Source organism: Oncorhynchus keta, chromosome 10 (genome assembly GCF_023373465.1).
Source record: "Oncorhynchus keta strain PuntledgeMale-10-30-2019 chromosome 10, Oket_V2, whole genome shotgun sequence".
NCBI classification, from domain to species: domain Eukaryota; kingdom Metazoa; phylum Chordata; class Actinopteri; order Salmoniformes; family Salmonidae; genus Oncorhynchus; species Oncorhynchus keta.
The window spans coordinates 19,917,425-19,942,599 of record NC_068430.1 but is presented as its reverse complement, the minus strand read 5'-3'; the positions used below and the strand labels follow the sequence as shown (position 1 = coordinate 19,942,599).

At 42.1% G+C, this 25,175-nt stretch overlaps 1 protein-coding gene across 6 annotated transcripts in view; it reads right to left on the bottom strand.

Moving 5' to 3' along the window:
* Positions 1-20,599, bottom strand: part of LOC118389636 (forkhead box protein P1-B) — a 245,979-nt gene extending 225,380 nt beyond the window's left edge. For 3 of the 6 annotated variants that reach the window (XM_052526629.1, XM_052526632.1, XM_052526630.1), the window contains exon 1: positions 20,099-20,480. The gene's annotated coding sequence lies outside the window, so the exon portion shown is untranslated. Of the gene's footprint in view, positions 1-20,098; positions 20,482-20,575 lie in introns of those variants that run through there. The other 3 variants (XM_052526631.1, XM_052526635.1, XM_052526634.1) reach the window with 3 other exon arrangements.
* Positions 20,600-25,175: the final 4,576 nt, after the last annotated feature.

The following is a 25,175-nucleotide window of genomic DNA, read 5'->3' as shown; positions in this document are numbered from 1 at the left end:
ATGCACGCTCAAGTTCTGTTTTTGTCTTGTTTCTTGTTTGTTTCACAATGAAAAATATTGTGCATCTTCAAAGTGGTAGGCATGTTGTGTAAATCAAATTATACAACCCCCCAAAAATCCATTTTAATTCCAGGTTGTAAGGCAAACAAATTGGGAAAATGCCAAGGGGGTGAATACTTTCGCACGCCACTGTATTGGTGTTGAGCACAATGTGGCAGAGGCAGCAGCAGAGTTAGGAGACAGCACACAGCCCTAATTGTCTAAGAAAAGAGGAGAAAGAAAACCCCAACTTAATTAAGTCTATAATCAACAGCCTAACTGTTAAATGTGTCTGGTTTTATAAATCATACAAATATATCTACAGTAATAAGACAGATCCTGCTTTTGTTTGAGTGTTTTTTTGCCCATTAAATTAGCATCAAATTGATCAGAAATACAGTGTAGACATTGTTAATGTTGCAAATTACTATTGTAGCTGAAAACAGCAGTTTTTTACGGAATATCTACTGTACATAGACCAATTATCAGCAACCATCAATCCTGTATTCCAATGGCACGTTGTGTTAGCTTATCCAAGTTTATCATTTTAAAAGGCTAATTGATAATTTTTGAATGGTAGTGTAGATGTTGCAATTTTTCAGCCATTCCTGAACTTAAGACCAAAAACAAGCTACATTTGTACACTACCAAAACAAAGGATCTAATTATCCTGTCTCTTCGCAGAAAAATCTGAAGAGCTGGGATGGTTGTATCCCCCACGTCACGCCCTGACCTTAGAGAGCCATTTTATTACTCTATTTGGTTAGGTCAGGGTAGGATGTGGGGTGAGCATTCTATGTTTTGCATTTCTGTGTGTTTGGCCGAGCGTGGTTCCCAATCAGAGGCAGCTTTCTATCGTTGTCTCTGATTGGGAATAATACTAGGGCAGCCTGTTTTGCCATCTTAGTTGTGGGTAGTTGTCTTTGTTAGTGGCCTGTATAGCCCTAGTAAGCTAACGACGATCGGGACAGAACTACCCACCACAAACGGACCAAGCAGCGTGGCCGAGAGGAGCAGCGTTTTCTGGAGGAATGGACTTGGGAGGAGATCTTGGAAGGCAAGGGACCTTGGGCAAAGGCTGGAGAGTATCGGCGTCCAAGGGAGGAGATAGAGGCGGCGAAAGCAGAGTGGCGACAGTACGAGGAGTTGGCACAGCGGAGCAGGATCGAGAGGCAGCCCTAAAAAAAAAATTGGGTTGGAGACCTGAGCCAACTCCTCGTGCTTACCGTAGGGAGCATGGTACTGGTCAGGCACCGTGTTATGCGGTGGAGCACACGGCGTCTTCAGTGCGCAATCATAGCCCGGTGCGCTATATTCCAGCTCCCCGCATCGGCGGGGCTAGAGTGGGCATCCAGCCAGGACGGATGGTGTCGGCTCAGCACATCTGGCCACCAGTGCATCTCTGCGGCCCAGAATATCCTGCGCCGGCTCTGCGCACTGTGTCTCCGGTGCGCCTGCACAGCCCAGTGCGTCCTGTGCTAGCTGGTAACCATCCAGCCAGGACGGGTTGTGCCGGCTCTACGCACGAGACCTCCAGTGCGCCTCCACAGCCCAGTGTATCTGGTGCCTGCTCCAAGAACCAAGCCTCCAGTATGTCTCCCCAGCCTGGTGAGTCCTGTGCCTGCTCCCAGAACCAGGCCTGCTGTATGTCTCCCCGGCCTGGTAAGCCCTGTAGCAGCTCCACGCACCAGGCTGCCCATACGTCTCCTCACTCCAGTGATGATCCATGGCACGAAGCCTCCAGGGATGATCCATGGCACGAATCCTCCAGTGATGATCCATGGCACGAAGCCTCCAGTGATAATCCATGTCCCGAAGCCTCCAGTGATGATCCAGGGCACAAAGCCTCCAGTGCTGATCCATGGCACGAAGCCTCCAGTGATGATCCATGGCAGGGGGCCTGCAGTGAGGATACATGGCACAAAGCCTCCAGCGTTGATCCGCAGTCCAGAGCCTCCAGCGACGGCCTCCAGTCCGGAGCCTCCAGCGAAGGTCTCCAGTCCGGAGCCTCCAGCGACGGTCTCCAGTCCGGTGCCTCTAGCGACGGTCTCCAGTTCGGAGCCTCCAGCAACGAGGGTCCCCAGTCCGGGGCCTGCAGCAAGGGTCCCCAGCCCGGGGCCTGCAACGAGGGTCCCCAGTCCGGGGCCTGCAGTGAGGGTCCCCAGTCCAGGGCCTGCGGCAAGGGTCCCCAGTCCGGGGCCTGCGGAGAAGGTCCCCAGTCCGGGGTTGGCGATGAGGGTCACCGCACCAGAGGCGCCACCAAAGTGGGGTGAGTGAGCCAGAGGTGGAGCGGGGTCTGCATCCCGCACCGGAGCCGCCACCGAAGTAGATGCCCACCCGGATCCTCCCCTATAGGTTCAGGTTTGCGGCCGTAAGTCCGCACATTTGGGGGGAGTACTGTCACGCCCTGACCTTAGAGAGCCGTTTTATTTCTCTATTTGGTTTGGTCAGGGTGTGATGTGAGGTGAGCATTCTATGTTTTGTATTTCTGTGTGTTAGGCCGAGTGTGGTTCCCAATCAGAGGCAGCTTTCTATTGTTGTCTCTGATTGGGAATCATACTTAGGAAGCCTGTTTTGCCACCTTAGTTGTGGGTAGTTGTCTTTGTTAGTGGCCTGTATAGCCCTAGTAAGCTGCACGTTTGTTTTTGGTGTTTCTTGTTTTGTTGGCGACATTTTTAATAAAGGATCATGTACACTCACAACGCTGCACCTTGGTCCGGTCATTTCCCTGACGACGATTGTGACACCCCATATATATATATATATATATATATATACATACAGTATATATACATATATAAACATTCTACTGATTGCAAGATATTTGTATAATCATTTAAATTGAAAAACTCAGTTTTGAATCCAGCGTTGTTTAATGTATCAGTTCATAAACCATGTGCCATTGAATCGGTACATCGAAAATCTCTTCCCATCTATTTTGAAATCTATACGGCACACCTGTCAATGTTCTGATCCTTAAATGAAACTGGTATACTTTTTTATTTATCACAATTTTCTTTAGACAATTTTGGTCTTTAATGCAGAGCTGACAGACAAGTTCCTTACTTTCTCCCCCTTCCACTTACCTCTTCTTTTTTTGCAGTAATGCTGCAATTAGTTGGTTGTGATTTTGAGTAGAGCAGACATTTCCATATATTTTTATTAGCTGCATGTGTAAAATAACTCCATCAGTCTTATTTATGATATCATTTACAAAGAATTTACTATATTTTATCTAAAATATTTTTTTATATATATTTGAGTTGAACCATAACATTTGTTGCAATACTTGTTATTTTCCAGTGAATTACACTGAAATTGCAACACGCTTTCTATGGCTTGTTTTATAAATAGCAATATTTTGGAGATTATTTCATTAGCAAATAACCGAAAGCGAGAGGTTGTAATATGAATAAAGATAAAAAGGCCATTCTTGATCATGGGGTGAGACATCCTTAGTAATCTGCTAGAGAACCAGTTCTGATTTAAATATAACTTTTGAATGGCTGAAGCCTTTCGTGAGAGTTCTAATGCTTTAATATTGAATACTTTCTGCCCTTCAAATTCATATTCATTATAATAACAAGGCCCATTTAATTCCAAATAAAATTGAATATTTTATTATCATATAATTTTTTTTAAACAAGTCACAAGGTGTAGACAAGGCCATAAGCAAATAGGTCAACTGGGACATGACAAAGAGTTGATAGGGGGGATTTTTCCACAAATAGACAGGTATTTTCCTTTCCACGGTAGCAAGATCTAACTGTCTATAAAAATGTATTGTAATGAGATAATTACTTTCTTTCGGGATATGAAAACCGAGTACTAGTGATGAACTACACGGTAATGTAAAAGTTACATTTTATTGTGATCCAATACATAATATACTTATCATAATTTGGTTGTATTTCAGAGAGGTTATCTAGATCATCTATGAGGCTGTGGAGGCATCCAAATTGTGTATTTAAAAGAAAACATGAACCATCAGCATACAACTATTGTTGGATCTGATTTTAATTGCTAACATTTCAATGGCCAAAATAAATAGATATGCCGATAGTGGGCAACCTTGTTTTACTCCTCTTGACATTTTAAAACTTTCTGAGAAGTAGCAATTATTTACTATTTTACAGCTAGGGTTACTATGCATAACTTTATCCCATTTTAAAAGAGATTCTCCAAAATGGAAATATTCCAGGCATTTATATATAAATTCCAGTCGTACTTCATCAAAAGCCTTTTCAAAGTCTGATTGTTCTATTGCTAGTGTTGTTTACATTGTTCCAAACGGTCAGAAAAGTTATGTTGTAATCTAACAGCACCTGTTGGCACACACAATATGCACGAAGCGCTTGCGCCTTACCTTCTTTTTCTTGATCTCCAGTATTTTCCACAACAATTCAAATTTATTCCACACATCTGGCTTCCACTCCAAGCAACCAGTAAACATTCCCCTGTTTTGAGTTTGTCACTACCTCTATATCCATTTTGCTGTCACATGTGTTAGGAGTTTGTTAAAACCAATTTATTGATGTGATTATGATATACACTGCTCAAAAAAATAAAGGGAACACTAAAATAACACATTCTAGATCTGAATGAATGAAATGTTCTTATTAAATACTTGTTTCTTTACATAGTTGAATGTGCTGACAACAAAATCACACAAAAATGATCAATGGAAATCAAATGTATCAACCCATGGAGGTCTGGATTTGGAGTCACACTCAAAATTAAAGTGGAAAACCACACTACAGGCTGATCCAACATTGATGTAAAACAAGTCAAAATGAGGCTCAGTAGTGTGTGTGGCCTCCACATGCCTGTATGACCTCCCTACAATGCCTGGGCATGCTCCTGATGCGGTGGCGGATGGTCTCCTGAGGGATCTCCTCCCAGTCCTGCACTAAAGTATCCGTCAACTCCTGGACAGTCTAAATCAATTGTGGTCGGCCTCCTTCTAGTCATTTGTGTGTCTTAATTATTTAATCAAACAGTGTTCCTAAAGTATCAGACAAGCTCAGTGCATATAGTTGATTTGATTAAAACACATAGGCACATCTACAGTAAGTGCCTTTGAACAGGGTATGGTAGTAGGTGCCAGGTGCACCGGTTTCCTGTGTGAATCAAAAATAGTCTACCACCCAAAGGGCATCCCGCCAACTCTACACAACTGTGGGAAGCATTGGAGCCAACATGGGCCAGCATCCCTGTGGAACACTTTCGACACCTTGTAGAATCCATACCCTGACGAATTGAGGCTGTTCTGAGGGCAAAGGGGGGGGGTGCAAGTCAATATTAGGAAAGTGTTCCTAATGTTTAGTATACTCCGTGTATATTCCTACTGTATGTGAAGGCTCCAACTTGTGGCAAAACTGCATTTCTTTATTAAGTGCTCCTGCACTTATGTGTACATGATTACTTCTTAGCCGCTGCATGAGTGCTCATTGCTCAACCCCTATTACCCAGACCATACTATACATCATGAACCATGGTTATGATAAATGTGCCTCCATCCAAGAACCAAAACAAACAGTCAGCTAAATATCCCTTCCAACACGTAATTCCATCTGAGCAAGTCTATTGACCAAACTAATAAACAAAAAATAGCACCTGAGAAAATAATCATCTCTCTCTCTCTCTCTCTGAGTGGTTGGGGAAAGGAGCCCCACCCTGTTCACAACACTGAGAACAAAAACAAACTCCCTCCAAGGAGCCTGGGCAAATACAAGTCACACACTCCATCCAACACAGGTAAACAACAACAATATCAGAGGATCAACTGGGAGACTGGGCTATTAAACAGCAGCTTTAACACAAACAAGGTTGAGAATATGTGTGTGTGTAACACAGAAAAAAAATAGAGAGAGAGAGAGATAGAGAGCGAAGAGAGAAAATAATTCCCCCATTCTAAGGTCATCTGAGTCATCGAGGTAACAGAAGTCACCCTCATCATCTATTCGTCTACTATGTTTTTTGGACAAACCACATCAGTACGATTTCATTTAGGTTAACGCCTTTCCTTTCAATATGCAATATTGTATGTTTCAACTCAACATTCAAGGGACTCTAGTCATGAATCTAGGTTAACAAAGCTATTATCTACAAAGGTAATGTGTCCTCATGAGAAGCTCTAAATCCTCAAGGCCCTCCACAATCACCAGCCTTGAGCACCATGGTTATGTTTCAGCCTACTGTAAGCCTAGTGAAGGGGGAGCTGTAAACCATCCACACAGTTATTCTTTTGATAACTGTTTCAATGAGGGAGAGATCCTATCTGACCCAGTAAATCAAACTAGTAGTCAAGATGTTGACTTGTCTGTCCATCAAATACCTTCATGTGTAACATCTTCACTTGAAGTAGCTCTCCATCTCAGACATTGTCAAATGTATAACTAATAATAAGACAACAATTAACATTTTTACAGTACTGCCCAAATTGTCCATCCAGGTACATTGTGGTGTACCACAGTGAGGGATATAGGACAATGATCCTGTTCTACTGTCTTCCACTGGTACCTTACAGAGACAAAATATTTGTAACAGCAACCTCCAGACTTTCATCTGTGTTCATCAGAGTAATTGATCCTCTCCTAGAGAGCAGTGTATCTCTGATAATTACAGCTCCCCTATTACCACCCAGCTGGTAAATACATATCAAATAAATAAGCAACAACCAGTCAATTAAGAGCAGCGTATTTTAATCAGGGTTCTAAACCATGTTTTAAGTACTAACATCTAATGCAGAAGAAGACTAGACAAAAAGGGGACGTTCAACTTCAAAGTGAAGTTACATCAGTTTCGTTTACTTAGAACATTTCAATGTGCATAATCTTGCTCAATCGTTAAAAACATGCTCTGATAAGGTAATTAATATTCACCTCTAATTAAAGGTGTTTTAATTGTGAACATGGTGCCAGGAAACATGGCAATATCAGTGTTGTTCAATCTCAAAGTAGTAGTTCAAATAGAGGAGAGATGGAGAGCAAGGGAGAACATTGTTTAATTCAAAGGCAGAGAGAAAGAGTGCATTAACAAACTGTCAACAAAATTTGCATTGCTGCTCTCCCCGTCTGCATACACACTCCCCTGTCTCTCCTCAAGCCCACAGTGCTGCCGGCTCAGATCTGAGTACTCTGATGGCTTATCACATCGTGAGTGGCAGGGCTAAGCTGGAGCGATGCGCCTAAAACATGATCAAAGCACAGAAACTTTCCGCCCAGCACTGGTGATGGAAGAGCAGGCCCTGCCATATTATGTTTCTTGTCAGGGAGAGGCTGCCAAGTGAGAATACACCAAAGACGCCAAGGCTGAGGCTGGCTCCCATAGAGTTGCTCTGCTCCCTAGGCCTTAATGCACATCTGGTGAGAAATACTATAGCAACATACAACTAGTGTTTCTGGTGTTCTGAAGGAGGCATTACTGCTTATGTTTGGGTGTTGTTAATTCTCACTGACAGGCAGCATAGCAGATCCCAGAGTAGTGAGGAAGCATCAGTATGATGAGAAGGACTGTTGTCCAATAGGCAAAGACCTTAAGGTGAAGGCAAGAGACCTCATACATACACGTGCCTACATGTACAAACACACACACACCACACACACAGGCCAGCTGAAAGAAACAGGTGTAGAGGTCTCGCCTGGCAGCAGAACACAGATTATAGCATATGGCTGGGCCCCTGATGTCTCCCTAAAACTTTTTGCTGCTTAGGCCTACCTGTGAAACACCCAGAAGGGAGTGCAGGTATCTCAAAGCACAGTTGGATATTTTGCTGGCGAAATTGTCCCCCAAAAAATCTGAATTTCAGTAAATAGTGCATTCTTGCAAAAACATGGGCAAGACAAAATGAGCTTGTGCTTCAAATACAAAAATAGGGTTCAGTACATTAGCCAGCCCAGAAAATTATGAGTATATAGTCAAGTTCCACCTTTGTCCACTTCAAAACAGCCCATCTCAACTGGCTCAGCAGCGATTCTAAAGACTCAAGTTCCATATAGGCCACATGGTGAAAAGTCAGCATGATCCGGCCACTGGTATAGGGAGCATGCCTCAGGTCCAACTTATCTGGACCTTTTAACCTGCACAGAGACAAAGGGCATAAGTGTCCCTCCCAAGCATTCAGTCATTGAGAAGAGCAGCAAGCAGGGGCCAAGGCCACTACTCAACAGGGAAAACAGGCATAGGAGAACCTTCACCTGGAGAAGTGTCTCTACACTCTTAGAAAAAAGGATTCCAAAACGGTTCTTCGGCTGTCCCCATAGGAGAACCCTTTTTTATTTCAGGTAGAACTAGGCTTGGGCGGATTACCATATATTCTGTATACCAAGGTATTTGAAAGAAAAAACCATGGGTAGGTTTTTCAATACTGTCAATACCATTGAAACTATTTCTTAAGTTTTTATCTGTAGTCAACTTGTGCAAGACGTTAGGAGATAAAGCAGATTGCGTTCTTCAATTCACCTGTCACATAATTTTACATTATGAAGCTTACCGTAGTTCCCCAGAACAGTTGAGTCAGTCACGTCTTTGTTTGTAAATAGCACAATGGGAGAACGCGGGAGTCCAGCTGGGTATTTGGTTTAACTTGCTAGTTAGCTGAGACGGGGCATCATATAGTGTTAGATTTCTACAGTTTTTTTGAGAAGTCAAAGCGCTTTGGAGTAGTTATCTGTACAGCTGCCACTTCTGCTATCTTGATTTCCTTGCTTTTATTTTTTCTCCTCTCTGTTCTCGGCCCATCTCCTCTTCCCCCCTATTCTCCAAGCAGAGCAGGCAAGGCCGTTGTCCTAGCGACTCCAGTGTCACATTCGCTTGTAAATGTCCAAACTTAACAAAAACCACATTCGGTAGCTACTACATATACTTGTATAACTTTATGAGCTGGATAGCCTGTCTTTGCAATTAGTTTATTTTTATTTGTGCTCATTAGCATATTTTGCTAGTAGCCTCTATTGAAATTCGCTAGAAGTTTGTGCTAATGTTTTGTTAACATTCTGGTAATAGACGCCCAATGGGCAATTTTTTGCGTTTTTAGCACACCTTTGTGTACTACGACAGTAATACCGTAAATCAAAGGATGAGAGAAGGGCCGTATAACGATATGAAAAATCTGGATACTGCCCAACCCTCTGTGTAAAGGGTTCTACCTGGAACCCAAAAGGGTTTTACCTGGAACCAAAAGGTTTCTTGTACCTGGAACCAATAACGATTCTTCAAAGGAGACAGCCGAAGAACCCTTTTAGGTTCAAGATAGGTAAGAGTGTAGACTCATTACCAGCCAAGAAGCCTGGGAATAAGGAAATGTGCCACCACAGCACACATCAGTGCACATATTACATGAAATACTTAACATTGGCTATGAGTGCATATCATCACATGTGACCACTACAACCTGCATGGAAAACACACAGATAAATAGTGCAGTGTAACAGAACATTACAGAAACATCTAGATCTGTTCAGTAACGAGAAATTAAGAGAATATCTCTGGATATCAGAGGGGGCATACTTTTTAAAAGTCACATTCCTAGAATGTCTCACCACTGGGAGCAGTGTTGTGAGGTTCCCTCCCTTAACATGTGTGGCTCCTGACTGTGGAGCCCTGGATCAAGGAGAAACCCACCCAAGGGTCTGACCCCGACTCAGTTCATCTGTCAACCCCACAGCTGGCAAAGAGGGATCTGTGACAATCGGGCCAATTCAGAACATAATCTGAGTCCTATTCCAATCAGCCCAATCTGCAGATGATGGGTCAGACATGGATATGCTGGCCTGAGCTCTGGCCTGGGGGGGGGGCACATCTCCATTCTCCACTGTGGAAGAGGTATACTACAGTATGCCCACCAGACGGTCACTTTGGATTGGAACCATGACAATTGTAACCAATGCATTAATGGTCCAGAGGGGTTATGAACTCTCTTTCTTATCGGTCTAATATTAACTAATTTACCGCCTGGTGTTGTTACCAGGCAGGCTAAAACTCCATCCCACCAAAAAATTCTTACATTTCAGGTGGCCTTGCCTCCCGAGTGGCGCAGCGGTCTAAGGCACTGCAGTGCTTGAGGCGTCACTACAGATCCGGGTTTGATCCCTGGCTGTGTCGCACCTGCGTTTGGGGAGGGTTTGGCCAGCCGGGATTTCCTTGTTCCATCACGCTCTAGCGACTCCTGTGGCGGACCGGGCACATGCACGCTGTCACGGTCGCCAGTACGGTGTATCCTCCGACACATTGGTGCAACAGGCTTCCAGGTTAATCCAGCAGAGTGTCAAGAAGCAGTGCAGCTTGGCAGGGTCGTGTTTCGGAGGATGCATGGCTCAACCTTCACCTCTCCCGAGTCCGTACAGGAGTTGTAGTGATGGGACAAGACTGTAACTACCAATTGGACACCATGAAATTGGGGGGAAAAATAAAATTATAATAATACAAACAAAATATCTGCCGGTCTTTTCAAACAGCTCTTACACTAAAAGGGCATTATCATAATTTCACAGTATTACTCCAACCTCATATTGTGGAAATACATATAAAACACAGGAAAATCACATTTTTGACTGCACTGGGGCCTTAAAAAACTGATGCAATCCTAGCAATCTTTAAATATATCTTACATCTCAGATGCCCATCGAGGTTTGACTAGGCTAGTCAGCGCTACAGCAAAATGTGTGGGAAAAAACAGCAATAACGATGTATATATTTTAATATATGTGAGGGGTGTTGAGATTTGCACTGGCATTTGCTTTCTTTATGAGTAGATTAAGCCTGAAAGTAAGGTTTCACTCAGTCACTATGCTATCTACTCCTACACACTCCTGTGAAGTTTTCACATCTCAATGCAAACCGACACTACTACAGAGAGTAGAGTTTTCAACCGTAGACACATTGAAACGGCTCTTTCATTAATAGTCTTCCATTCTAAGTGAACTGATTTTTTTTATCTCCTTTTAATTGATTATTGATGATAAGCAAAGTGTAACAAAATAATTGTCTCAGTTGGGCATCCACCAAAACAAAATAAAAGAGAAGTCTGTATGATGTGATGCAGTGTTTCCCAAACTAGGGTTTGCCTGATTTGAAAATGAAGTTGCGAGAGAAACTCTGAAAATGTGTTGCTTGGTTCAGAGAACCACAGTTACATGAGTAACCTCCGATATCAGCCACATGCGATTGAGACAAACTGTTTCTGTTTTCTTCCTACATATATGGCTCTACGGTGTTTCCTCTGGAAAAAATGTGTAGCAGTGGGGCGAAAAGGTCGCAGGGAGGGGGCGGGTGCGGTTGAAGGGGAGGTCCTGCCCCCATTTTTGGGGGGGTTCGGGGTTACCCCAAAATGTTTATGTAGAAGGTCTGAAAAGCTCAGTTCTGTTGACTTTTTAAAAGGACATTCTATTCCAAAATGAATGAAAATAAAATATTGCTGACACCATCTAAAATATAATTTCCACCTCCATAAATTAGCCCAATAACATATTATTATTAGTTTAAATTATTTTAACATATTGGACCATGCATATAGCCTATGTATGGTCCATATTATCAGGTATCCTATAAGCAATAAGCATTATCACCTGTAGCCCAACGAATGGAGCATTATGGCTATAAATAAATAGACTGAAGCATGGGGTTGCCTATCTGCATTTACCCTATTGGGCTAATCATTAGCTAGATCGCAAATGTAATATTTTAACTGGTTAGCATCCTATTGATGAATTTCATGTCCCCAAAAACGTGCATAAGTTTTACTTCCGGCGCCGACAGAGATGGCCGCCTCGCTTCGCGTTCCTAGGAAACTATGCAGTTTTTTGTTTTTTTTACGTGTTATTTCTTACATTAGTACCCCAGGTCATCTTAGGTTTCATTACATACAGTCGAGAAGAACTACTGAATATAAGATCAGCATCAACTCACCATCAGTACGACCAAGAATATGATTTTCGCGACGCGGATCCTGTGTTCTGCCTTTCAACCAGGACAATGGAATGGATCCCAGCCGGCGACCCCAAAAAAACGACTCCGTAAAAGAGGGAAACGAGGCGGTCTTCTGGTCAGACTCCGGAGACGGGCACATCGTGCACCACTCCCTAGCATTCTTCTCGCCAATGTCCAGTCTCTTGACAACAAGGTTGATGAAATCCGAGCAAGGGTAGCATTCCAGAGGGACATCAGAGACTGAAACGTTCTTTGCTTCACGGAAACATGGCTCACTGGAGAGACGCTATCGGAGACGGTGCAGCCAGCGGGTTTCTCCACGCATCGCGCCGACAGAAACAAACATCTTTCTGGTAAGAAGAGGGGCGGGGGCGTATGCCTTATGGCTAACGAGACGTGGTGTGATCAACGAAACATACAGGAACTCAAATCCTTCTGTTCACCTGATTTAGAATTCCTCACAATGAAATGTCGACCGCATTATCTACCAAGAGAATTCTCTTCGATTATAATCACAGCCGTATATATCCCCCCCAAGCAGACACATCGATGGCTCTGAACGAACTTTATTTGACTCTTTGCAAACTGGAATCCATTTATCCGGAGGCTGCATTCATTGTAGCTGGGGATTTTAACAAGGCTAATCTGAAAACAAGACTCCCTAAATTTTATCAGCATATCGATGGCGCAACCAGGGGTGGAAAAACCTTGGATCATTGTTACTCTAACTTCCGCGACGCATATAAGGCCCTGCCCCGCCCTCCTTTCGGAAAAGCTGACCACGACTCCATTTTATTGATCCCTGCCTACAGACAGAAACTAAAACAAGAAGCTCCCACGCTGAGGTCTGTCCAACGCTGGTCCGACCAAGCTGTTTCCACACTCCAAGACTGCTTCCATCACGTGGACTGGGATATGTTTCGTATTGCGTCAGATAACAACATTGACGAATACGCTGATTCGGTGTGCGAGTTCATTAGAACGTGCGTTGAAGATGTCGTTCCCATAGCAACGATTAAAACATTCCCTAACCAGAAACCGTGGCAGCATTAGTGTGGAACTGAAAGCGCGAACCACTGCTTTTAATCAGGGCAAGGTGACTGGTAATATGACCGAATACAAACAGTGCAGCTATTCCCTCCGCAAGGCAGACTAAATAACTTTTTTGCCCGCTTTGAGGACAATACAGTGCCACTGACACGGCCTGCAACGAAAACATGCGGACTCTCCTTCACTGCAGCCGAGGTGAGTAAGACATTTAAACGTGTTAACCCTCGCAGGGCTGCAGGCCCAGACGGCATCCCCAGCCGCGCCCTCAGAGCATGCGCAGACCAGCTGGCCGGTGTGTTTACGGACATATTCAATCAATCCCTATACTAGTCTGCTGTTCCCACATGCTTCAAGAGGGCCACCATTGTTCCTGTTCCCAAGAAAGCTAAGGTAACTGAGCTAAACGACTACCGCCCCGTAGCACTCACTTCCGTCATCATGAAGTGCTTTGAGAGACTAGTCAAGGACCATATCACCTCCACCCTACCTGACACCCTAGACCCACTCCAATTTGCTTACCGCCCAAATAGGTCCACAGACGATGCAATCTCAACCACACTGCACACTGCCCTAACCCATCTGGACAAGAGGAATACCTATGTGAGAATGCTGTTCATCGACTACAGCTCGGCATTCAACACCATAGTACCCTCCAAGCTCGTAATCAAGCTTGAGACCCTGGGTCTCAACCCCGCCCTGTGCAACTGGGTACTGGACTTCCTGACGGGCCGCCCCCAGGTGGTGAGGGTAGGCAACAACATCTCCACCCCGCTGATCCTCAACACTGGGGCCCCACAAGGGTGCGTTCTGAGCCCTCTCCTGTACTCCCTGTTCACCCACGACTGTGTGGCCACGCACGCCTCCAACTCAATCATCAAGGTTGCGGCCGACACAACAGTGGTAGGCTTGATTACCAACAACGACGAGACGGCCTACAGGGAGGAGGTGAGGGCCCTCGGAGTGTGGTGTCAGGAAAATAACCTCACACTCAACGTAAAAAAAAACTAAGGAGATGATTGTGGACTTCAGGAAACAGCAGAGGGAACACCCCCCTATCCACATCAATGGAACAGTAGTGGAGAGGGTAGTAAGTTTTAAGTTCCTCGGCATACACATCACAGACAAACTGAATTGGTCCACTCACACAGACAGCATCGTGAAGAAGGCGCAGCAGCGCCTCTTCAACCTCAGGAAGCTGAAGAAATTCGGCTTGTCACCAAAAGCACTCACAAACTTCTAGAGATGCACAATCGAGAGCATCCTGGCGGGCTGTATCACCGCCTGGTACGGCAACTGCTCCGCCCACAACCGTAAGGCTCTCCAGAGGGTAGTGAGGTCTGCACAACGCATCACCGGGGGCAAACTACCTGCCCTCCAGGACACCTACACCACCCGATGTTACAGGAAGGCCATAAAGATCATCAAGGACAAGAACCACCCGAGCCACTGCCTGTTCACCCCGCTATCATCCAGAAGGCGAGGTCAGTACAGGTGCATCAAAGCTGGGACTGAGAGACTGAAAAACAGCGTCTATCTCAAGGCCATCAGACTGTTAATCAGCCACCACTAATATTGAGTGGCTGCTGCCAACACACTGACACTGACTCAACTCCAGCCACTTTAATAATGGGAATTGATGGTAAATGATGTAAAATATATCACTAGCCACTGTAAACAATGCTCCCTAATATAATGTTACATACCCTACATTATTCATCTCATATGCATACGTATATACTGTACTCTATATCATCTACTGCATCCTTATGTAATACATGTATCACTAGCCACTTTAACTATGCCACTTTGTTTACATACTCATCTCATATGTATATACTGTACTCGATACCATCTACTGTATCTTGCCTATGCTGCTCTGTACCATCACTCATTCATATATCTTTATGTACATATTCTTTATAGCCTTACACTGTGTATAAGACAGTAGTTTTGGAATTGTTAGCTAGATTACTTGTTGGTTATTACTGCATTGTCGGAACTAGAAGCACAAGCATTTCGCTACACTCGCATTAACATCTGCTAACCATGTGTATGTGACAAATAACATTTGATTTGATTTATAAGGTAAGCCTACATTAGGATAACCAGCCACCCGGTGTAACATGCCCCCTGCCTGTACTTCTCACAGAAACCACTTAATGTTGCCACAACTCTTGCTCAACAAAAAATGTAATCTATCTCAAGTCACTCCCCAATTACCATTGAATGCAATGATGGTGTTATTTTCTACACAGATGATCATACACAATTATTGCCTGATGATCTTCTGAACTTTCCAATACCTTTCCAATATGTTTTTGTCACTTCAAACCATACTTCCCTCAGATTGAAGATCTGTCAGACTTATTTGTAATAGACTGCCATAGCCTAAAATTGGCTGTTGATTCCATAAAATGATTTTGAGGTAGGGTGGCGGTTTACCCAAGGTTAGCCTACAATTGACCCATGTTACATTTAGCCCCACTCTCCCCTTTGCACTCACAGCAAATTGCAGAGCAAGTGCTTAACCATGACCCTGCTAAAAACTCTGGCTTTAAAATGGTGCAGTTTGCACATATTTAGGAGTTGAGAAATAAATAAAGTAGGAATGGAAAGCTGTGATTGCCCTCTTTTTAACTTATGTCTTTAAAACTGCTGTTTTTCTCCACGATTGCAAGAATTATTGTGGATTGACTGCTTGTCAGAATGCATGTTTCACTCCCTATGGCACTCGTAACTTGAATGCGCCTCGAGAGGAATATTTATCTCGCATAGAACACACAACAACAAGCCGACTAGGTAAATAGATAAACTATTCTACTATGGGGTTGCCAGATTTTTCTAATCATTACTTGTTTTGTTTAGCATGGTGGCAATGATTTTGCAGTGGCGCAGCACCACAGTTAACTGACTGCAGCTTAAACACTGTGGCTCTAACATTTGAACAGTTGAACCTATAAGCTATTATGACCCTTGGAACAAGTATGTCTTCTGTTTCCCTCTAAAATGCTCAAAAGCTGCGCATGACTCGTTAGAACAGAGTGGACAGGACTGGAACCAAATCAGCCTGGGGGGAGAATAATATTATAATTTAAAGCAATGATGGTGTTCTTTTCTATACAGATGATCATACACAATTACTGCCTGATGATCTTCTGAACTTCCCAATACCTTTCTAATACATTTTAGTCACTTCAAACAATACTTCCTTCAGATTGAAGTACTGTCAGACTTCTTTGTAATAGACTGCCATAGCCTCAAATAAAACATGTAACATTGGCTGTTGATTCCATCCCTTTTTTTATATGGTGGAGTCCCGATTTAGTTTTTTACATATCAAAATGCGGACACAGGACAAAAAAGATTGGTAACCCCTGATGTACACTATAAGATTAAATATTAGGGCTGAGAATTGCCAGGGACCTCATGATACGATATTATCACAATACTTACTTGCCGATATGATATGTATTGTGATTCTCACGATTCTGATGATTATATATCTATTGCGATTCAATACTGCAATTTTATTGCGATTCGATGTTCCAAACATATTGCTCACCATGTCTGCTGCAGAAGGACAAGAGAGAGAGAGAGCCATGAGGAAACAAGTTTTGATCAGTCATGGAAATAAAGGTGCTAAAATCATGTTGGTTCACCATTTAAAAAGAAGACAGAACAAGTTAGAGATGGAGAAATACCGGTGTTCTGGCACAGGTACTGACAAGCACTAGCTAACGTTAACTACCTAGCAAAATGAGAATGAATACTTGGAGTCATAGAATCGATATAATATAGTCAAAAGGGATACTACAAAAAAAATCATCGCTATGAAATATACATGAAATGATGATAATGATATACAAACTAAACTGGCAACTGGTAACAAAATAGCAGCTAATGACTTCCCAAAAAAATCAATGCAGTGAAAAAAGGATGCGTGAAATAAACTAAATTCATATGTCCAGTCTAAAATAACTCCTTTTTAATATCTACAATTTTGATAAACTAAAGCCAACCAACTTCTTTCTTTATCATGCAATGATAATCAATTAATTAGGAATAATTAATTGATAGTAATTGCACACTTCCTTTCTTTCCCTTGTTACCAGTGACATTTTGTCAACCTTCCTCCCTTTATTAAGGACAGATGACAGAGGAAGACATTAATTAATGGTTGGCTGAGTTAATGGCTGTCCTGAGCGTGTGCAGTCTCCATGGAGACAGAGGAGTCGTTCCTAGCTCACCTAAAGCCGTCCACTCCCTGACCAATGGCCTGGCAGCCTGGCATGGAGAGCACAGTGTGCCAGGGGCACGGCGCAGAGGCAACAGCTGCCTGGGCACGCCACAGGGGGTGGGACACACTAACCTTTACCCTGCAAATATTGTCCTGCTTCCCTTTGTTAGCCATTCCATTAAAATGCAATAGCATACTAATAAATACTGTAGGTCTACCTGTCACAGTTGTGCTACTTAGGATCCCACTATTCATTCTCTAAGCCTTTCCTGTACATTTAAGACCAATCTTAATGTGTGAGTCACAAATGTGTGAGTCACATGAGAAATTCATGGTGTGAATATTCCGACAGTGAGATGATGATAAATACACAAGATACATCGGGAAAGTTATTCATAAGTGGTACCACTTTAAATTATTGTAATCTGTATAAAGCATTAATTCCAAGATAAATCAAGCAAATACCCTAATACCAGTCCTAGTCTGGAAACTCTACGTAGTGTGAAGCCTCATTCCCATATTGGGACGGAAATAACTATTATTATCATTGAGCGAGGGCACAGTCAGTTTACAGGCACTCCATACCCAGCACTGGGCATTTCAGTGTGTGTTCACAAATAGTGAGCCCTCAGATGAAAGAGCAAGCCTGTCCACTCCGGGATGGGAGTCCTCCTCAGACTGATTGCATGAGTGGCTGATTTACTTTCTCACCAAGTTAGCCACAACTCTCCAAAAAGAGAACCCCCAAAAAATGTCTGTGTATGTATTGAAGAGGCCAAACTGAAAATATGGACTTTTGAAAACACAAAAAAACATTACGGATTGAATAGGAATTCAATGAGGCTAAGTCATAACACTGCATGAGACTAGCCTGTCTCAATTGTAATATTTTTTACCTGCTTTTTCAGTTGCAATAAGGGGCAGAGAAAGTACTGTATTTTGGTCTGGTGTAAAGCAGGCTGAGAGGACATGGTTAGTGTGTTCCTGTCATGCTTGTCATGGGTTGAAGAATCAGCAGGAGAACAAAGGCTGGGGCTCTCTGGACACTGGCTGTGTTAAACACCAGGGCTGGAAAGTTGCAAAGAAAGTTCACCCTGTGCTTTTTAAACCTGGGTCAGCATTTGCGAAGGTTCATTTCTGCATAAGTGAGCACACAAACCCCAGTGCCTGTTCAAATAGTCTGTAGCTCTCTCTCAGGCAGATCATGACAACAGCCCAGCAGCAGCACTGTTTGATCTTCAATGTTTTCCTTAATCTGGGTTGTCAAGGTTCACTTGTTGGAGGCTGTTTACTTTACTTCTCCTACAAAAAGTTTTTTTTTTTCCCTCAGACAATGACTAATCCAAAGACCAACGAAGAGGGAGCTCTGCCAATGATAGATGTTAAAGCTGCAGTTGCCTTTTATTTTTTAGATAGCTTTAGCTCCAATGGTGCCAGCTGCAGATTCGGTTCAGATTCTTTATTAATATCTAACTGTTGTGTGCTTGTTGTGTTCCCTCTTTGCTTAGGGAAACAATCATGCTCAGCATATTTCAACAATTATTCACAAATTATAATACACCCTGTCTGCAGGTTATAGTTTGTGGGCCTAGTTATTTTATTTGCAATAATGATTATTTAATATAGTAAAAAAAAAAAAGTAAATAATAGTAATAATAATAATAAATAATAATACAAAATAGTATAATAACTGAAGACACTTAAAAAATACATGACATTATAAAGTGCAAACAAACTAAAAGTGTTAATTTATCTACGTTAGTTCATTACATTTAATTATCTAATTATATTTTGATCAAGATACTATAGTAGATAGGGTATTTGTTGTATAGAAAACACAAGTCATTTATCAGTTCATGTTCTAATTTCACCATGCCAGAAGGTGATGGGCCTCGCATTAGCTGGTGCGGTGGAATATCTTCTTGCAAATAAAGATGCATAGCCTAATCTACTACAACCCAAACCCAATCAAGAAAGTGTTGTCAAACGTCCAGCCTCCAACCACTAACAAGTCAACAAAGTGGGATAGTACTTGTAGCGAATAATAAAAGTCTAGAAAATATGCTTAGAGATGCTTAGAGTATAAAACCAGTATTCAATACAATTGTAGTTCACTATAATGACGTTATAATAATATTATAACATTATTATAGTGATTTGCAATTATGAGAGAGGTCTACAGACATGCAGGTGCTACAGTAACTACCAAATCTTGGTACATATTTGGTTATATCAATTCACATGATTGAACTATCAAACATATTGCTTCCCACTCTGTAATCATAAGACATAATAATGTGTCAAAATGTGAATCTACAGTGAGTCTGGTCCGTCTTGAAGAGTTTGTGGAAGGTACCACGTGGGGAAAAGCACCTTATCCCTGATTTTGGTCCAAAGAAATCACCGCACTAAACTTCCTCTCTCCATTCAATAAACTCATGTTGATTTACAAAGTGTATACACGGAGTATACCAAGAGCATGGTTTCACAAAGAATAACTTGCACTTTTTTCTTAATCTTGTGTTAAAGGATATTTACCCGGGGTGAGAAAATAAGTGAGCAACAACTACCGACCTAACTTCTAGAAAAGTAGCAAATGCAGTGTCTCTTCTAATGCTGTATCACTGAGCCTTTCGAAGAGTGTACACGGTTTGCAGCGCATAGCACAATACATCACACAGTATTTCAGCTCTCATGTCATATTATTAGTGTTGTTTATTAGTTTATTTCGCCATAGAAACCATTCTAAAAAAACATTGGCAAACAAAGACAAACTCCATGTGAGCAAACTGAAATAGTAGAATCAATGTCTAACGAGACGACATTAGAATACGATAAACTTACCCAATCGACAATGGTAGGTGCACGCAGTAGACAATTCTGTGCTAGAGATAATGAACTGTACACGCGATCTTGTATACCAAGTAAGCATGCAATATTCACACTGTAAATACTACCAACATTACTCCGCTTGGGGGACTAACTTTAACTGCGAGGATACATCTCTGCTGCATTCACGGAGAGCACTGTTACCGGTAAAATAATCTAGACTTCACGCCACGTTCTGTCTCGAATAAGAGAGCGAGCTCTTTCTAATGTTATTACATTTTAATTCGCATGGAAAGAAAAAATTATCGCGAATTTGGATGTTATTTTCTGATGTTCCAAATCCGTGACGTCATATCCACCTGCTGGGTAAACAACATTCATTGTAGATCTTCACAGAATTTTGACAGAAGTCATATTCGTTACCACTTACAATACACAGTAGTAGCCAATTCAAATAATGCAATTTTGGTGAGAGATGTAATGATGCATTACTTTTAGCAGAAAGGGTCGACACCAACGGCTTGTCATGAAGTAAAAATGTCTAGCTGTAAGCTATCTAATTACAATTGATGCAGAAAGTTTTCTTTTCTTTTTTTTCTGCACTTTGTCCAATGGAAGGAGGGAGTTCGAGAGGTTAAAGTTCGATAGAGGGACAAACTAGACACCTATGTCTCAGCCTTAAATTTGTTGGAAAACATGTTTTTGTCCCAGATTAATAAGAGATATATTAATTTAACTTCACTTATAGCATGTACGTGACGACACGCCACAACACAACCTATATAGCTATATTTTTGTTGTTGTCAATTATTGCGTTATACATTCACTTCACTAACTCCTTCCCCTATATTATAAAGTGCATTATTAGTGACTTCAAAATATATGTTATAAGCCTATAATAACTGCCTTCGGCGACCTGCCTGTGAAAACGGAATGTTCCCCCGTTTCAGCTCGATTTACTGTCACTGAAGGACTTAAAGACATTATGGCAGTAATTAAAATGTCTGTCATTTGCCCCCCTACAGAAGAGAATTATCATTGGTCGGTCCAACAGTCCAGGTAACACTTGTTGAAAAGCAACATTCATTTAACCTCAATAGAAAATATTTTAAGTCTCTTTGTCCTTGATCAAGGTCTGCAAAGAACCTTTGATTTCTTTACAAAAGACAGTAAATGTATCATGGCTGCATCTAGGTGGCACAACATGGCTGATGGGTTTTCTTAGAAATTCTGTTTCTTTGGTGTAGAGCGCCACCCACTGACAGCAGTTGAAGCCGTTACTGTCTTATTACTCCTCATATAATAAAACAGTTAACACGTGAATTATCACTTTAATAACAAAATATCTAAGTTGTTAGTCACACAAAGAGTTACATTCTAATGTAGACATCAAGTCTATGCCTGTATAGACCATTCCTTAAATGATAGAGCTCTCTGCAGCTGAAAGTCACATTTGAGTTTAACAATCCTGAAAAAACACAAAGCTATATAGTAAAGAGTACTGGTGACATAGTAGAGACATATTGTTATCACATCTGGTCATAGTGGATATTCTGGTAGTAAAGAAGTTGAGAAGAAACAAGCAGCCACAAGGTGTGGGAGAGACACATCAAACCTGGCATGGTTAGCATGATCAGACCATAGGGTTGTGTTCAATAGTCCTCTGCTCTTCTCTCATACAGCCACAGAAACATGCAAGCGTGGGATTTGTGTTTGGTCCATGTGAAGTCCATCAACTGCAGTCAGACAGGGTGTTAAATTATAAATAAACTTTTGTCAATGAAGAAAACATACAACAGACAAGATTATGTGTAACAAATATACAGTACTGTACACCCAAAATACAAACAAAAAGATTACATAGAATAATATCTATGGATACCCCTTAATTCTGGGGAATAGGGAAATTAACTAAATTAACTATTCCAACATAGGATATTATAAATAAAAAGATAGGGGAGGAATCATAGATTAAGTTCATTCAAATTCACACAACAGCACATCTTGCACTGGATATTAATATTGATCCTTAAAACAAAAGCTGTCACACAATGTTTATGGTGAAATTAATCTAGTTTTGAAATTGATAGTCACATGCACTTACCTATTTTCCACACTATGCGCATGATAGAACTCTGCCCACAGATTGACGTATAGCACTATGCATAGAGTTGATCAGGCTGTTGATTGTGGCCTGTGGAATGTTGTCCCACTTCTTGTTAATGGCTGTGCGAAGTTGCTGGATATTGGCGGGAAGTGGAACACGCTGTTGTACATGTTGATCCAGAGTATCCCAAACATGCTTAATTATTTATATATATATATATATATTACCTTTATATAACCAGCTAAGACCCATTGAGGTTAAAAAGCTATTTTGCAACAGCGACCTGGCAAGAAGGCAAAACAGGTAAATAGCAGTGTGTACATAAAATATTACCGAAAAATACCAAATTAATTTAATGGGTGACATGTCTGCTGAGTATCAAGGCCATGGAAGAACTGGTACATTTTCAGGTTCCGGTAATTGTGTAAAGATCCCGGCGACATGGGGCCGTACATTATCATGCTAAAACATGAGGTAATGATGGTGGATGAATGGCACGACAATGGGCCTCAGGATCTCAGCACGGTATTTCTGTGCATTCAAATTGCCATCGATAAAATGCAATTGTGTTCATTGTCCATAGCTTATGCCTGCCTGCCCATAACCTCACCGCCACCATGGGGGCACTCTGTTCACAACATTGACATCAGCAAACCGCTCGCCCATTGGTCGCCTTACACTCCATCTGCCATCTGCCCGGTACAGTTGAAAGTGGGATTAATCTGTAAAGAACACACTTCTCCAATGTACATGTGGCCATCAAAGGTGTGCATCCAGTTTCAACTGTTCTGCCTGCAGCTATGGAACCCTGATCTGTTCACTGTGATTACTATTATTTGACCATGCTGGTCATTTATGAACATTTGAACATCTTGGCCATGTTCTGTTATAATCTCCACCCGGCACAGCCAGAAGAGTACTGGCCACCCCTCAAAGCCTGGTTCCTCTCTAGGTTTCTTCCTAGGTTTTGGCCTTTCTAGGGAGTTTTTCCTAGCCACAGTGCTTCTACACCTGCATTGCTTGCTGTTTGGGGTTTTAGGCTGGGTTTCTTTACAGCACTTTGATATATCAGCTGATGTAAGAAGGGCTATATAAATACATTTGATTTGCCCACTGAACTGCAGTTAGGTCATGACCCTGGTGAGGACGATGAGCAAATAGATGAGCTTCCCGAGACGATTTCTGACAGTTTGTGCAGAAATTCTTCAGTTGTGCAAACCCACAGTTTCATCAGCTGTCCGGATGGCTGGTCTCAGATGTTCCTGCAGGTGAAGAAGCCGTATGTGGAGGTCCTGGGCTGACATGGTTACTCGTGGTCTGCAGTTGTAAGGCCGGTTGGACATATTGGCAAATTCTCTAAAATGACATTGAGGTGACTTATGGTAGAGAAATTAACATTCGATTATCTAGCAACATCTCTGGTGCACATTCCTGCAGTCAGCATGCCAATTGCATGCTCCATCAAAACTTGACACACATCTGCGGCATCGTGTTGTGTGACAAAACTGAACATTTTAGTGGCCTCTTATTGTCCCCAGTACAAGGTGCACCTGTGTAATGATCATACTGTTTAATCAGCTTCTTGATTTGCCACACCTGTCAGATGGATGGATTATCTTGGCAAAGGAGAAAATGCTCACAAACAGGGATGTAAACAAATTTGTGCACAAAATGTGAGAGAAATAAGCTTTTGTGTGTATGGAACATTTCTGGGATATTTTATTTCAGCTCATTAAACATAGGACCAACACTTTAGAAGTTCAGTTCATATTTTTGTTCAGTGATTATTCAGACATTTATATTAACATAAAAAAACATCAGCTGGCGCACACCCAGAAAAATCAGTTTGTGTGGAGGTGCTAACGGCGAATAAACTATCAAAATAAAGTTGCACACTCCATATATAAACTCCCAGCAATTTAAATCAAATCAAAGCAAATTGTATTTGTCACATACACATGGTTAGCAGATGTTAATGCGAGTGTAGTGAAATGCTTGTGCTTCTAGTTCCGACAATGCAGTAATAACCAACAAGTAATCTAGCTAACAATTCCAAAACAACTACCTTATAGACACAAGTGTAAGGGGATAAAGAATATGTACATAAGATATATGAATGAGTGATGGTACAGAGCGGCATAGGCAAGATACAGTAGATGGTATCGAGTACAGTATATACATATGAGATGAGTATGTAAACAAAGTGGCATCGTTAAAGTGGCTAGTGATACATGTATTACATAAGGATGCAGTAGATGATATAGAGTACAGCATATACGTATACATATGAGATGAATAATGTAGGGTATGTAAACATTATATTAGGTAGCATTGTTTAAAGTGGCTAGTGATATATTTTACATCATTTCCCATCAATTCCCATTATTAAAGTGGCTGGAGTTGAGTCAGTGTGTTGGCAGCAGCCACTCAATGTTCGTGGTGGCTGTTTAACAGTCTGATGGCCTTGAGATAGAAGCTGTTTTTCAGTCTCTCGGTCCCAGCTTTGATGCACCTGTACTGACCTCGCCTTCTCGATGATAGCGGGGTGAACAGGCAGTGGCTCGGGTGGTTGTTGTCCTTAATGATCTTTATGGCCTTCCTGTGACATCGGGTGGTGTAGGTGTCCTGGAGGGCAGGTAGTTTGCCCCCGGTGATGCGTTGCGCAGACCTCACTACCCTCTGGAGAGCCTTACGGTTGTGGGCGGAGCAGTTGCCGTACCAGGCGGTGATACAGCCCGACAGGATGCTCTCGATTGTGCATCTGTAGAAGTTTGTGAGTGCTTTTGGTGACAAGCCGAATTTCTTCAGCCTCCTGAGGTTGAAGAGGCGCTGCTGCGCCTTCTTCACGATGCTGTCTGTGTGGGTGGACCAATTCAGTTTGTCTGTAATGTGTACGCCGAGGAACTTAAAACTTACTACCCTCTCTGTGCCTTCCTCAGTGTAATGTCTGGTATTCAAGTATTCATGACATTAACCTGAAGAAGG